The sequence below is a fragment of the Hyla sarda genome, chromosome 8 (genome assembly GCF_029499605.1).
Source record: "Hyla sarda isolate aHylSar1 chromosome 8, aHylSar1.hap1, whole genome shotgun sequence".
NCBI classification, from domain to species: Eukaryota; Metazoa; Chordata; class Amphibia; order Anura; family Hylidae; genus Hyla; species Hyla sarda.
The window spans coordinates 44,783,767-44,797,190 of record NC_079196.1 but is presented as its reverse complement, the minus strand read 5'-3'; the positions used below and the strand labels follow the sequence as shown (position 1 = coordinate 44,797,190).

The 13,424-nt window shown below is 41.7% G+C and overlaps 1 protein-coding gene across 4 annotated transcripts in view; it reads left to right on the top strand.

Moving 5' to 3' along the window:
- Positions 1 to 13,424, top strand: part of FIGN (fidgetin, microtubule severing factor) — a 186,604-nt gene that overhangs the window by 89,242 nt on the left and 83,938 nt on the right. The window contains exons 1-2 of one of the 4 annotated variants that reach the window (XM_056534011.1): positions 2,339 to 2,384; positions 7,429 to 7,505. The exons of 2 other annotated variants lie outside the window; for them this stretch is intronic. The gene's annotated coding sequence lies outside the window, so the exon portion shown is untranslated. Of the gene's footprint in view, positions 1 to 2,277; positions 2,385 to 7,428; positions 7,506 to 13,424 lie in introns of those variants that run through there. One more of the 4 variants, XM_056534010.1, reaches the window with a different exon arrangement.

Genomic DNA, 13,424 nt, shown 5'->3' with positions numbered 1-13,424 from the left:
CATAACTTTTTTTCTCTACTTTTATTACACCCAGCCTCATACACCCAACCTATATATATATTTATATATATATATATATATATATATATATATAAAACTCAATGGCCCTCATTTACTATTGCAAACCCGACATGTTTTGTCGGGTTATGCACCAGATTCTGTCGCATTGCGACAGAAATTCTGTCTGCGCCAGATTTTGCACCAGAATTTGCGCCAGAATTGAAAAAACTCGACTAACTCTCCATTTTGCTAAGAAAACCTGAAAAAGGGGCGTGACTGCCGGGAAAAGGGGGCATGGTCTCAGAAAAGGGGTGTGTCCCCGACATTTTCACAAAAACCCAACATATTTACTAAGGTTTCCACATAAAATGTGGTGGATTTGAGCTGAGGAAAACCCTACAGATCAGAGCATGTGTAAAAAAAGCAAAGTGTAGGGAAAGTGGAAAATTTAGGGAAACCTTAAATACCGTAAATACCGTGGAAAATAAATTGTAGGGAATTAAAACCCACAAAGAAACCTACACAACACTCTTAGTAAATGAGGGCCAATGTGTGTATGTGTGTGTGTTTGTTCCAGCATCAGGTCCAAACGGCTGAAGATATTAAGATGAAACTTGGCACATATGTTACTTATATGTTACTAACAAACATAGGATAGGTAATTTAACCCTTACTTACTCCCATTTGCCAGGGTTAGAGTTTTTGTTTAAAGTCCCATACAAGTCTATGGGAAATATATGTTATTGCATAACTTCCAAACGGCTGGAGATATTTCGATAATACTTGGTCACATGTTACTTATATGTCCACTTAAAATATAGGATAGTTAATTTAACCCTTAAGTACCCCCATTTGTGAGGGTCGGGGTTTTTGTTTAAAGTCCCATGCAAATCTTTGGGAAATGTATGTTCCCACATATCTTCCGTACGGCTGGAGATATTTCAATAATACCTGGTACACATATTACTTATATGTCAAATAAAAGTATATGATAGTTAAATTAACCCTTACCTACACCCTTATATAAAAGGTGGGATTTTGTTTCAAGTCCCATGCAAGTATATGGGACTTCCGTTACCTTACTCCTCAAGCGCACCCCATCTCACAAAGACACACCCACTGTTTAAGCCCCACCCTTTTATTATCTACCATGTTTGTGCATCGGTCTGGCTTGCAAATCACGTCCAGTCCTACAAAGCCACGCCCCCTTCTATTTTCAGCTTACAATATCTTCATCACAAATCAGTTCCACCTGTGGACAGGATATGAGGATGGGACATAAGGATGGGATATGAGGACAGCATATGAGGTTGAGATATGAGGACGGGATAGAAGGACGGGATATGAGGTCGCAGTATGAGGTCGGGATATGAGGTCGGGATAGGAGGACTGGATATGAGGTTGGGATAGGAGGACGGGATATGAGGACGAGATAGGAGGATGGGATATGAGGACGTGATATGAGGACATGATATGAGGTCAGGCTATGAGGACGGGATATGAGGTAAGGCTATGAGGACGGGATAGGAGGTTGGGCTATGAGGACGGCATATGAGGTCGGGATATGAGGTTGGGGTATGGGGACAGGATATGAAGACGGAATATGAGGTCTGAATATGAGGATGGGCTATAAAGACAGAATATGGGGTCAGAATATGAGGATGGGATATGAGGAGGAGATATGAGGATGAGATATGAGGACGGGATATGAGGATGAGGTATGGGGACGGCATATGGGGATGGCAAATGGGGACAGAAATGGACACGGGATATAGGGACAGGATATGAGGTCGGGATATGAGGACAGGGTATGAGATCGGGATATGAGATTGGGATATGAACATAGGATATAAGGTTGGAATATGAGGAGGGGATTTGGGGGTCGGGATATCAGGAGGGGATATGGGGTCAAGATTAAAGGAGATGATATGAGGACAAAAGCTTCCTCCTTTGTTGCTTTTCCTCCCCCAAAAGGACATGGTAGGAAAAACCGGGCAGCGACGGGTACTCAGCTAGTATATCCATAAAACCCCTGCAAGCAGGGACGTGCACACATAGGGCTCAAAGGGGGCTTGAGCCCCTGCTTTTTCATGCACCTGCCCCTTAATGCCTTTATTTATTTTATTTTTTTTAAAGGTGTGAGGCACAGAGGCACAGGGGCAGAAGTGTATAGAGGCACGGCTGGTAGAGATAACAGCAGGGGACAAGAAGAAAGAGCAGATACAAGTGTTAGGAAGTGACATCTTGTCATACAGGCATTCGCTGGACACTGTCTCCCGGGGTCCTGCTGCTGCTGACGGCCCCTCCCCCTCCCTGCTCCTCTCTGGGTAAGGAAAGGAAGAGATGGAGGATAGAAGATCAGCTGGAGCTACCATGAGGGGACAGTAAGTGATCATCAGCTGGGTCTGTCAGGGAGGACTGTAGGGAGGGTGGACTGTGTGAGGGGACTCAGAAGAGTTAGAAGAGTCCACAGTGACAGTAACTGATGATCAGCAGGGTGGTCTGTCAGGGAGGACTGGCCTCCTCTGCACAAGCAGCTTCAGGGAAATTATAGTGTGTTTTTGTGTTATTTTGTTTTTTTCCTTTTTATTCTGATATACACTATGGGGAGATTTAACAAGACCTGTCCAGAGGAAAAGTTGCCCATAGCAACCAATCAGATTGCTTATTTTACTTTTTAAAAGGCCTCTGAAAAATGAAAGAAAGGATCTGATTGGTTGCTATGGGCAACTTTTCCTCTGGACAGGTCTTGTTAAATCTCCCCCATAGTGTCCCCCACCTACAGTACCTGAAAAGCTTAGTCCAGCATAGTTGTTCTTTCCCTCCCTATAAACCAGCGTTTCCCAACTAGGGTGCCTCCAGTTGGTAAAAAACTACAACTCTCAGCCAAAGGCTGTCCAGGCATGCTGGGAGTTGCAGTTTTGCAACAGCTGGAGGCACCCCACTTGGGAAACACTGCTATAAACCAATAGCTATAAACCAATAGTGTTACCCACCTGTGCCCCTATAATGCAATTCCACATCTGTATTTTCCCCACATCATCAGTCCCTACAATCTTTGTATTGTCCCACCTTTCTTGTGGACCTGTCCAGAGGAAAAGTTGCCCATAGCAACCAGTCAGATTGCTGCTTTCAGTTTCAGAGGCCTTGTTAAAAATAAAAGAAGCAATCTGATTGGTTGCTATGGGCAACTGGACAACTTTTCCTCTGGACAGGTTTTGATAAATCTCCCCCATTTTGCTGCAGAATTTCTGCTGGTAATTCAATAACAAAATCCAGAGTATAAAATCTGTAGCAAAATCCCAATGGCTGGATTCACACTGTATTTGTGTTAACATTTAAAGCACAACTCCGTTGCTTATGATAAATAACTATTGTGCAGAACCAATTTGGCTTCTAAATACCTTAAAGGGGTACTTCTTTTTTTTTTTTTTTTAAAGAACTGGGGCCAGAAAGTTAAACAGATTTCTAAATTACTGCTATTTAAATATATAGCAGTTGTATGCTACAGAGGAAATTCCTTTATTTTTAAATTTCTTTTTTGTCCTGTCCACACTGCTCTCTGCTGACACCTCTGTCCATGACAGGAACTGTCCAGAGCAGCATAGGTTTGCTATGGGGATTTTCTCCTGCTCTGAACAGTTCCTGATACAGGCATCAGGTGTCAGCAGAGAGCACTGTGGACAAGACAAAAAGAAATTCATAAAGAAAATAATTTCCTATGTAGTATATAGCTGCTAATAAGTACTGGAAGGGTAAAGATTTTTTTTAATAGAAGTAATTTACAAATCTGTTTAACTTTCTGGGACCAGTTGATAAAAAAAAAATAATAATTTTCCACCAGAGTACCCTTTTAACAGGTCTCCTTTCTCCCCACTCCTGGAACTGTCCACAGCTGATAACTGAGCATAGTCCATATGCAGCTTATGTAGCACCAGACCCAGTGTGACACGAGATGTGGACAGCCCCCGGACACTGCGATGAGCTTATCTCCAGCCGCAGTGATGTCCCCCCTCGGTCGGTAATAGGCTGAGCGCATGTCATATATGGAGCCTTGGCCTGTTATGTGACACTGCACTCATTGTATCACTGGTCAAGGTGGGAAATCGCTGCGCCCGGCAATAAGTTCATCGCTGTGTTTCGATCTGTGCACAGGAAGCAGAAAGGAGGTCGGAACGGAGGACAGAAAAGCTATATCAGTGCAATGGGGGAGCTGTGGATGGTATGTTAAAGGGGATAAATGTTTGATTACGGGGGTCCAAACGCTGGGCCCCCGCAATCTCAGGTCATGTTTTCAAGATTCCCTAAATCTTTCACAGGTGATATAATTCTGGTCTGTGCATCAGGCATCTCTACAACTATATCACCTGATAACATGGCCTGTTGGGGGTATTTAAAGGACAACTGCAGCCAAATTTAACTTATCCCCTATCCACAAGATAGGAGATAAGTGTTTGATCGCGGAGGGTCCGACCGCTGGGACCCCCCGCGATCTCCCTAACGGGGCATCGGCATTAGCGCTGAGCTCTGAGCTCGACGGTTTATTCCCCATCCCCACCCCCATACAGTTCTATGGGGGAGACGGGGAGGCATGAACGCTGCCTCTCCCATAGAGATGTATGGGGGGGGGGGAATGTCGGCCGCAACGTCATGCTGCGGCCGGCATGCCCCCTGCACGGGAGAGCCACGGCGCGGCCCCGTACAGGAGATCAAAGGGGGGCCCAGCAGTCGGACCCCCCGCAATCAAACACTTATCCCCTATCCTGTGGATAGAGGATAAGTAAAATTTTGGCTGCAGTTGTCTTTTAAGGACCGTGCTTGGGTTAACACTGGTCTAGGGAGTTGCATATGGATCTGGTGTGCCCTTTTTTTCACATTGAGCTCCTGCCCCTCAAAATTCCTGTGCACGTCCCTACCTGCAAGAGTCTTTTTGGCCTGTTGGGGCAATATGTGTCATCATATCTTTTTTTTTCTTACTGCATGGAATGGTGTATTGTAAACAAAGTATTAAATATTTGAAAATTAGAATTTAAAAATAAAGTGTTGAAATATACTAATAGTATAGTATTAGTGCTTGAAATATACTAATATAGGTATTTGCATTTTTAACACTAAGTTGTATATACCTTTTTTGTGGTTAGTCTAGTCTTGTATTTTGACATGAGAAAATATGCAGCTTGCTCCAATTGAACATTTGCCCTTAGATTGTTACCAGAGTTAGAAATATAAGTGTGTGGTCGGATGTCCCGTTTCCCTATTTTTAAGTTGAGTTTTTTTTTTAGATTTTTGGAAGACCAATTTACTGTACATAGAATAAATCAAGTTGGCTACCTGTTTTTGGGAGATCAAACTCCTAAGCAAACAACGTTTATTTTTAATAAAACAAATTGCTATGTAGGAATAACTTTTTTTTGTGAAATAAATTAGATGCAACTGCTTACTGGAAAAGCTTTATTCTGTACCTGTAGCCTGAAGACTCATTGACTTTTGCTAGTGTCTTTGTTCTGAGCATTAATAGCTACTGTATGTGTGTAGGAGAGCATTTTACAGATTTAATGCTACTCTTATGGTAGATCTGATTTGTATGCACATTTCAATTATTGTCTAAAGGTTTGGCTAGGAATGAGCAAAGAATCGTGTCAGTTACTACTTAGGTTACATTCACATATGTCTGGCAGTCCGGCATAGTTGATATCTGGCATGCTCGTACTGTATCGAAAACTGTTAAATGCAGCATTTTTCTATCAGACACATTAATGCCAAAGGAAAACTAGACCGGGTAGTCCATAGGTCTGTAAGATGGAATGGTGGTGGCACTGGGTACAGGTTGTTGCAGTCAACATTCTCATCTGACAGGTTCTCCATCACTGGACATATGTGAATCTGGTCGTAAGGAAATGTTCCTATATTTTAGCAATTAAAGAGTCAATGTGTTGTCCAGCACCGTGTAATTTACTGTGTATTTTATGTATAAAGATTAGTGGAATTTGTGTAGAAGGGGAGATGTGGAAAAGGAAAGACAAATGATATGGCGACTGTAAGAGAAAGCCTTGCAGGTGGAAGATGGTATAGTAAGTTTCTTTTCTTGTGACCGTACTGAAGTGGAAGAAAACATAACAAGACAGCATCAGCAGGAGACAAAATGTCATGAGGCATAAAAAAAAGACTTAGCACTATAGGCAGAGAAAACTACAACATGCTCAACAATAACAAAAAGCCAAATCAAGGACATAGCTAGTAGAAGAGCAACAGGGGCAACTGCCCTGGGTGCGCGGCGCCAAGGAGGCCCCAACAAGTGATTTGTCTTATCTTAGGATATCTAGGTACAGAGCTAGGGCAGGAAACTGAACCTTTTGCCCAGAGTGAAAGAGAGTTTTTCTCCAGCTCTGGAAATTGTACAGTAACCCCCCGACATGCGATGGCCCCAGCATATGATCAAATCGACATACGATAGCCTCTCAGAGGCCATCGCATGTCAATGTCAGCATCGACATACGATGCTTTTATATGTCGGGGCCATCGCATTAACTGCTATCCGACAGCGCAATATGCTTAAGCTGCTGTCAGATAGCAGTTTAAGCATCTCGGACAGGTTCACTTACCTATCCCCGCTGCTCCGGGTCCACTTCATGATCCTCCAGCATTTTCTGCATCTTCTGCGGGGTCCGGGCCTCGCTTCCCGGCGTCGTTATTACGTCGCTGCACACGCCGTCCCGGTGCCCCAACGCAATAACATCACGAGAAAGCGAGGCCCGGACACCGGAGAAGATGCGGAAAAAGCCGGAGGATCCCGAAGAAGACGCCGGAGCAGCGGGACAGCATCGGGAGCCCCTGGGACATCATCGGGAGCAGTGAGGACGCGGTCCGGAACGGCAGGGACAGATGAGCATAACTTCCTATACTTTACATTGCACGAATCCCTCAACATACAATGGATTCGACAAACGATGGTTGTTTGGAACGAATTACCATCGTATGTTGAGGGACCACTGTATATCAGTGGCATAATTCAAAGTGTCTACAACTCCAAATACTTGTGCTGCAAGTTTTTTGGTGCAAATTATGCAGAAATTATAAATTTTGCCAAAAATATAAATTTTGGTGTAAAAAAATGGGACTTGCAGCACATTTATTTTGAGTTTGTGACACTTTGTCATCTTGCCTGAAAAGGAATGAGGCTTTGTTTTAAAAGGGTGCACCAAAAATGTGCCAGAGCTCTGAGGAATTGTCGGTCAAACCTTAGAAGGAAATGCATGTCAGCTATACTTTTGGTCTCATAAGAAGAATTTTTTGGGTCATCTTGGATCCTAGGCACAAACAAGTTACTATGCCCGATTGTGTGTCAAATGAAACTCTCTACAGAAGGTTGTGTTCTGCTTTAGTGGATGAATGTGATCAGCATTTTTTTACTCAAATTATTTTGTTTAGTCAATAGATCTTCTTCTACAGCCTTCTGGAGGAAGTCTCTTATGATATAAGAGTGAGGAGCATGTGATTCTCCAACAGTAAGACGCAATCAATTGTTTTAAGATTGTAAAGTCAATATGGGAAGACAAACTATATAGTACAACACTAAATGGTCTACACTGGAGCTGAAATTATTTTATGGTTTTCCTTTAAACAGTACTGGGAATAATTCCTGGAACGAATTTGTAGATTAATTTCAGTAAATACGTTTCAAGCCATATATCATCGAGAAAAGTGTTTTTGTCTTAAGAATATTTCTTGCGCCAATAAATCTTGGGGCAGTAGCCGAATAATACAGACATTTTCTGGAATAATTGTTTACTGCCTGTAAATGTCCTGGCTGTTATTATTATCACCGTTCTTCTCCCCCCACGGAGGCTCGGAATGACTGTTGACCATAGTTTCTTTATAATTGGAGATGCAGTAAACACATCTATAATTGTTAACATTTCACATAGCTGGGAATATAGTGCACCTTATTAACAGCTCGGCAGTGCAAAAGGCGACCACAATTGTTTCCGCCGTACAGTACTTCAGAACTATTGACCTGTTTTGACTGCAAGGTTTCGGAGTGTGTTAATTGTGCTATTTGTAAACGCTTATGGCAAGTGTCTGGGTCTTTTATGGCTTTTTACATAAAAACAAAGATCAATTGCAGATTGGTTGTTGTAAACTCTAAAGATCTATTGATTCTTAATGGTTGCCATCACTCAATCACCGCTAACTGGATATGATCTTGGGATAAGTGTTTCAGGAAGATTGGACTATAGCAGTTTTATGCACTGATATATTGTGGTAAATCACAGGCTATTAACTACTGTAACACTTTGTATTTTCCTTGATTGTAAATTTGTCATTTGTCCTTCTTGTGTTTGGAGGTTAATGCACTTGGTTGTAAAAAAAAAAAAAAAAAAAAAAAAAAAAGAAAGAAAAAGTTTTATTGGAAGAATGGATCAGTATTTATAAAATGTTTTTTGTAGCACCAACCTGTTCTATAGAGCTGTACGTGCATCTGTTCCCAGTAGGGACTACTGTATAATTTTCTTATCTCAGACCCTCACATGCATACACCAAGGCCTATTTAATAGGAAGCCCATTAACCTATCAGTACTTTTTAGAGTATGGGTGATAGCGTATCTGGATGCAAATCCCTAACAGATATTTCTCTGGTGCATTTATATCCATGGTTCAAGTGCTGTAAATCCACATTGTTAACTGCTGAGAGTATTTTTGTACTCTATATTCCCTCTTGAAAGAGCCATATTAACTTTGTAAAAGTCATTCAAAAGCCTGAGTTAGGCCCCCTTCACATATATCAGTTGCCTGTCATAGATTCCCTCCAGGGTCCTTCGGAGGGAAACTAATGCTAGAACTGATTCCATTCATTTGCATGGGACAGTTCACAATCATCTGTCAATTTTAACGCCGGATGGTTGGACATGTTGGACAGCACTGGACAACTTGCTGCGTTCCCCTGTCCGGCGTCCAGAAACAATGGACGTTGTCATCAGTTGTGGCATTAGTTGCGTTGAGATCTAGAGGGAGTTCACCCATGCCAGATGCCGGACATATGTGAATCCAGCCTTACTCAGCATGTGAGTTACATACACTGCTCAAAAATAAAGGGAATACTTAAACAACACAATGTAACTTCAAGTCAATCACACTTCTGTGAAATAACACTGTCCACTCAGGAGGCAACACTGATTGACAATCAATTTCACATGCTGTTGTGCAAATGGAACAGACAACTGGTGGAAATGATAGGCAATTAGCAAGACACCCCAATAAAGGAGTGGTTCTGCAGGTGGTGACCACAGACCACTTCTCAGTTCCTATGCCTCCTGGCTGATGTTTTGGTCACTTTTGAATGCTGGCAGTGCTTTCACTATAGTGGTGTGATGAGATGGAGTCTACAATCCACATAAGTGGCTCAGGTAGTGCAGCTCATCCAGGGTGGCACATTAATGCGAGCTGTGGCAAGCAGGATTGCTACTTCCACATTTGTGCACGGAGGAGCACTGCCAGAGCCCTGCAAAATGACCTCCAGCAGGCCACAAATGGGCATATGCCTGACTGCCATTAGGTACCTATATGAGCTCCTCAGACCCCTTGTGAAAGCATATGCTGGTGCGGTTGGTCCTGGGTTCCTCCTCATGCAAAACAATGCTAGACCTCATGTAGCTGGAGTGTGTCAGCAGTTCCTGCAAGAGGTAGGCATTGATGCTATGGACTGGCCCATATGTGTGGATTTATCCTGGTAGACACTTTCCATAAAGCAAGTGATCGCTCCGAACCTCACTACCTTCGTTGTGCTCGGGTTGTGGGGTAGCGCCTCCCCTCCTTCAGTACAAGCAGAAAAGAGTAATCTGGCACCTATGGCAGGTAAAAGGATCCACTTTATTGAAGCATAAATATAAAATACAAGCTGGGCACAGCAGCCTATGCGTTTCGGACAAACATGTCCTTAGTCATGGCATTATGGCCATGGCCATCATGGCCATGACTAAGGACATGTTTGTCCGAAATGCGTAGGCTGCTGAGCCCAGCTTGTATTTTATATTTATGCTTCAATAAAGTGGATCCTTTTACCTGCCGTTGGTGCTGGATTACACTTTTCGGTTTATCTGGGTACTAAGGCTAGGTTCACACATAGTTTTCTAGTCTGTATTTAAGATAAACAGAAAGAGGTGGGCATACTGGTCAATTGATCTTAAAAAATCACTGCCAGCACACGGGCACCCTGATTAATGGATTTTACTCAAATCTAGGCCATCTTTGAGCTGGCATAGATTTTAGTTACAATTTACACCTTTTAGCAGAAACAAATTGAAATACATTTGTCTCATCCATTACGCCACGCAAAGGAGTCATGCCCACTTTGCACCATGATCTACCTTCTTGACAAGTGTGGTGCAAAAGCTTGGGGGAAAAAAGGCTCCTAAAAAGGCTTAATTTTTGTTGTGTAGTCCATGCATGTTCGTCCATAATCAGCAATTGACTTCAATGGGTATCAACATAAACCGCTTGCCGATTAGTAACATACCCTTATGCAGTTTGTGTAGCATTGATCTAAAATACTGGGGGTCATTTACTAATGGGATCCTTACTGCCTTTTCTCGGGTTTTGCTCCAGAATTTATGAACAAAATATCCCCCAAAAAACTGACAAACTCTCCATGTTACACAGAAAACCCCAAAATGGGCTGTGACTACCATAAAAAGGGGTGTAGATGCCTGAAAAGGGTGTGTGTCCCGGACAGTTTAAAAAAAATCTCAGCAGATTTACTAATGTTCCCACATAGACTGTGGTGGATTTGACGTCTGGAAAACCTGAAAGTTTTGAGAAGTTGTTAAAAAAGTGTCATCTTACTAAATACCGTGCAAAAATACCTGTTGTGGAAAAAAAAAAACTCAAAGAAAACTACACTTCAGTCTTAGTAAATTAGGGTCACCATGGAGAATGTGAAAATAAGAAATTGCAAACAAAAAAAGCACAGCAAATACTACTCAATAAAAACATTAACATTAACATTGTTTTTTTTTTTACCTAAACAATGCCCGTAAAAGCACCTTGAAAAATGTAAAAAACTAAATAAAAAAAACTGCCATGTGAAACCAACCTACATAGCCTAAACTGTAAAACTATCATATGAATCATTCACACCAAAAACTTACTGTCTATTGCCCATATACTTCTACCCAAATCATTACCTTTTTAATTAAATCCAAAATAATATTGTATACTCAATTTCACATTTTAGGGGTATAGTCACATGGTGCACAATTTGACCGCATTGTGTGATTATACCAATGTCAGGCCGGCCTGGTGCTGTAATTCCAAAGGCCTATTTCAGCTAATTGTATGAGTGTCAGCTGGTATATATATTAATTACGGCGGTCTCCATAGTCTTTATGTGCTAATTTGTTAAACGGGAAAAAAAATAAAAAAAATTGCTGTTACCGCTAGAAAATAACATAACATAGCATGTGTCCTTTCCCGTTCACTTCTTTTTAGAATCTGCAAAGTCTGGTGTGTGTCAAGTTTTCAAAAGAAAATCTACTTTCAGTGAAACGTACATAAAGCCTTTGGCTAAAACAAGTAAATTCACGGGTAATATGCATTGAATTATATATTGGAAAGTGCCCTAGATCTTGTCTTGCATTTCTTGTTTGTATTATTAGCTTTTGCAATAAAAGAACATATGGTTTATACATTTTCAATTGACCTATTTCTTATGCGTTTTTTTTAACCTTATTTTATTTTAAGTTTATTTGTATTGCAAATATAACATCTATCTATTTATCTCTCATATCTATCTATCTATCTATCCATCTATCTATCTATGTATATGCCATCCATCAAAATGTATTTTAACACTTTTAATGCTTCTCCAGTGCTAAAAGCCATTCCCTATATTTTTCTTTTTAGGCCAAATCGGTAACATTTGGTAACATTGAACATCTGGTAACATTGAAAGAGTAGTATTATTGGATGTGATGATCCTGTGATGACCATAGGAAGGGATGTACAGTTCCCAAATGGGGGGTAACAGGTTATGTGACTGGGGAGGTGCTAACAAGTCATTTTTCTGTGGCTAGTATATTTATATACAGGACTATGACAGTAAATCTTTGCCCTTGGTAAAGGAAAGCTTAGCCTATGACTCTCAAGCCACTTAAGACAACTGACATGTCGGAAGTTTTGTGTTGGATTACTTGTATAAAGGATAAGACATGGTCAAGTAAGAGTCATGCCCCTTTAGATTTTTTAGCTGCTTAGTATGTGTGTGGTCTGATAGAAAGTTTGCATCTTGTGCGCTATTTACCCATGATTAGGGTGTGTTCCACACTTGAAACACGTTGGGTTTGTACTGCATGTGAGTTTACCTGTGATTCTGAATAAAGTACTCCTGTTCTCCTGAGAAGATGGATCATGTTGAATGTCCTTCCATAGCCTTTGAAACCTCAAGCCAGGTTATGGCCCGTGCTTTAGTGGGGTTCGTGGTGGACTGGTGAACTATATCCTCTCTTTCTTTGGTCACTATTAAAGGGGTACTCTGCTGCCACACGCTTGGAGTGGGCAGCGGGGGTCTTGACATCATAGCCACGCCCCTCATGACATCACACCATGCCCTCTCAATGCAAGTCTAGACTTGCATTGCGAGGGTGTGGTGTGACATCACAAGGGGTGTGGCTGTGGCATCACGGGGCCGCCGCCTGCACCCAGCATTCTAAATAAACGCCGGGTGCTGCACAAAGATTGCAGCGGTGGGACGCCCGCGATCAGACATCTTATCCCCTACCCCTTTAACCTTGATTCAGATAAACAAAACAGAGCTGACTCTTAATTCCACCAGACATTGGAGAAGGTCTCAACACATAGAACGCCCCCCCCCCCCCCCAGTGATAAAAATATTTAACACATTGCTAAAAAGTTTCTTTGACACTTTGACAAGAGCACCTTGTTTGTAACAGGATGATACATTTTTAGCATTACAGTATTTTATTTAATCCTCTGAAGATGCTTGACATATCTGGCTCTAATATTCTCTATATTTTCGTGCTTCTGGTTAGCCGCGCCTTTGGTCTTGGTTTACCAGTGATTACAATAGCTCCTGCTCCTTGTTATTCTTTCATCTGGAAGCCTCCTGTCATATTAAGGTTCCAACACTCTTTGACTTTCCATGTAGACAGATCCCACTGTTACAGAAAGCTACAGAACATTTCAAGAGAGGCTGCCAAATGATATTTTTTTCAGACTGATTTATCTGTCAGATGGCAAATACATATTTAAATAATTTTACAACGTCTAGGTGATTGACATCTTTAAACAAAGCTTATCATCCGTACATTGAGAAACGGGACTTTGGTGACTCTTCTTGTTAACAGGGCTCTTTGTCTGTCATTCAGGCATCCTCTCAGAGCTTGTCACAATTAAACACAAGCACCATCAAA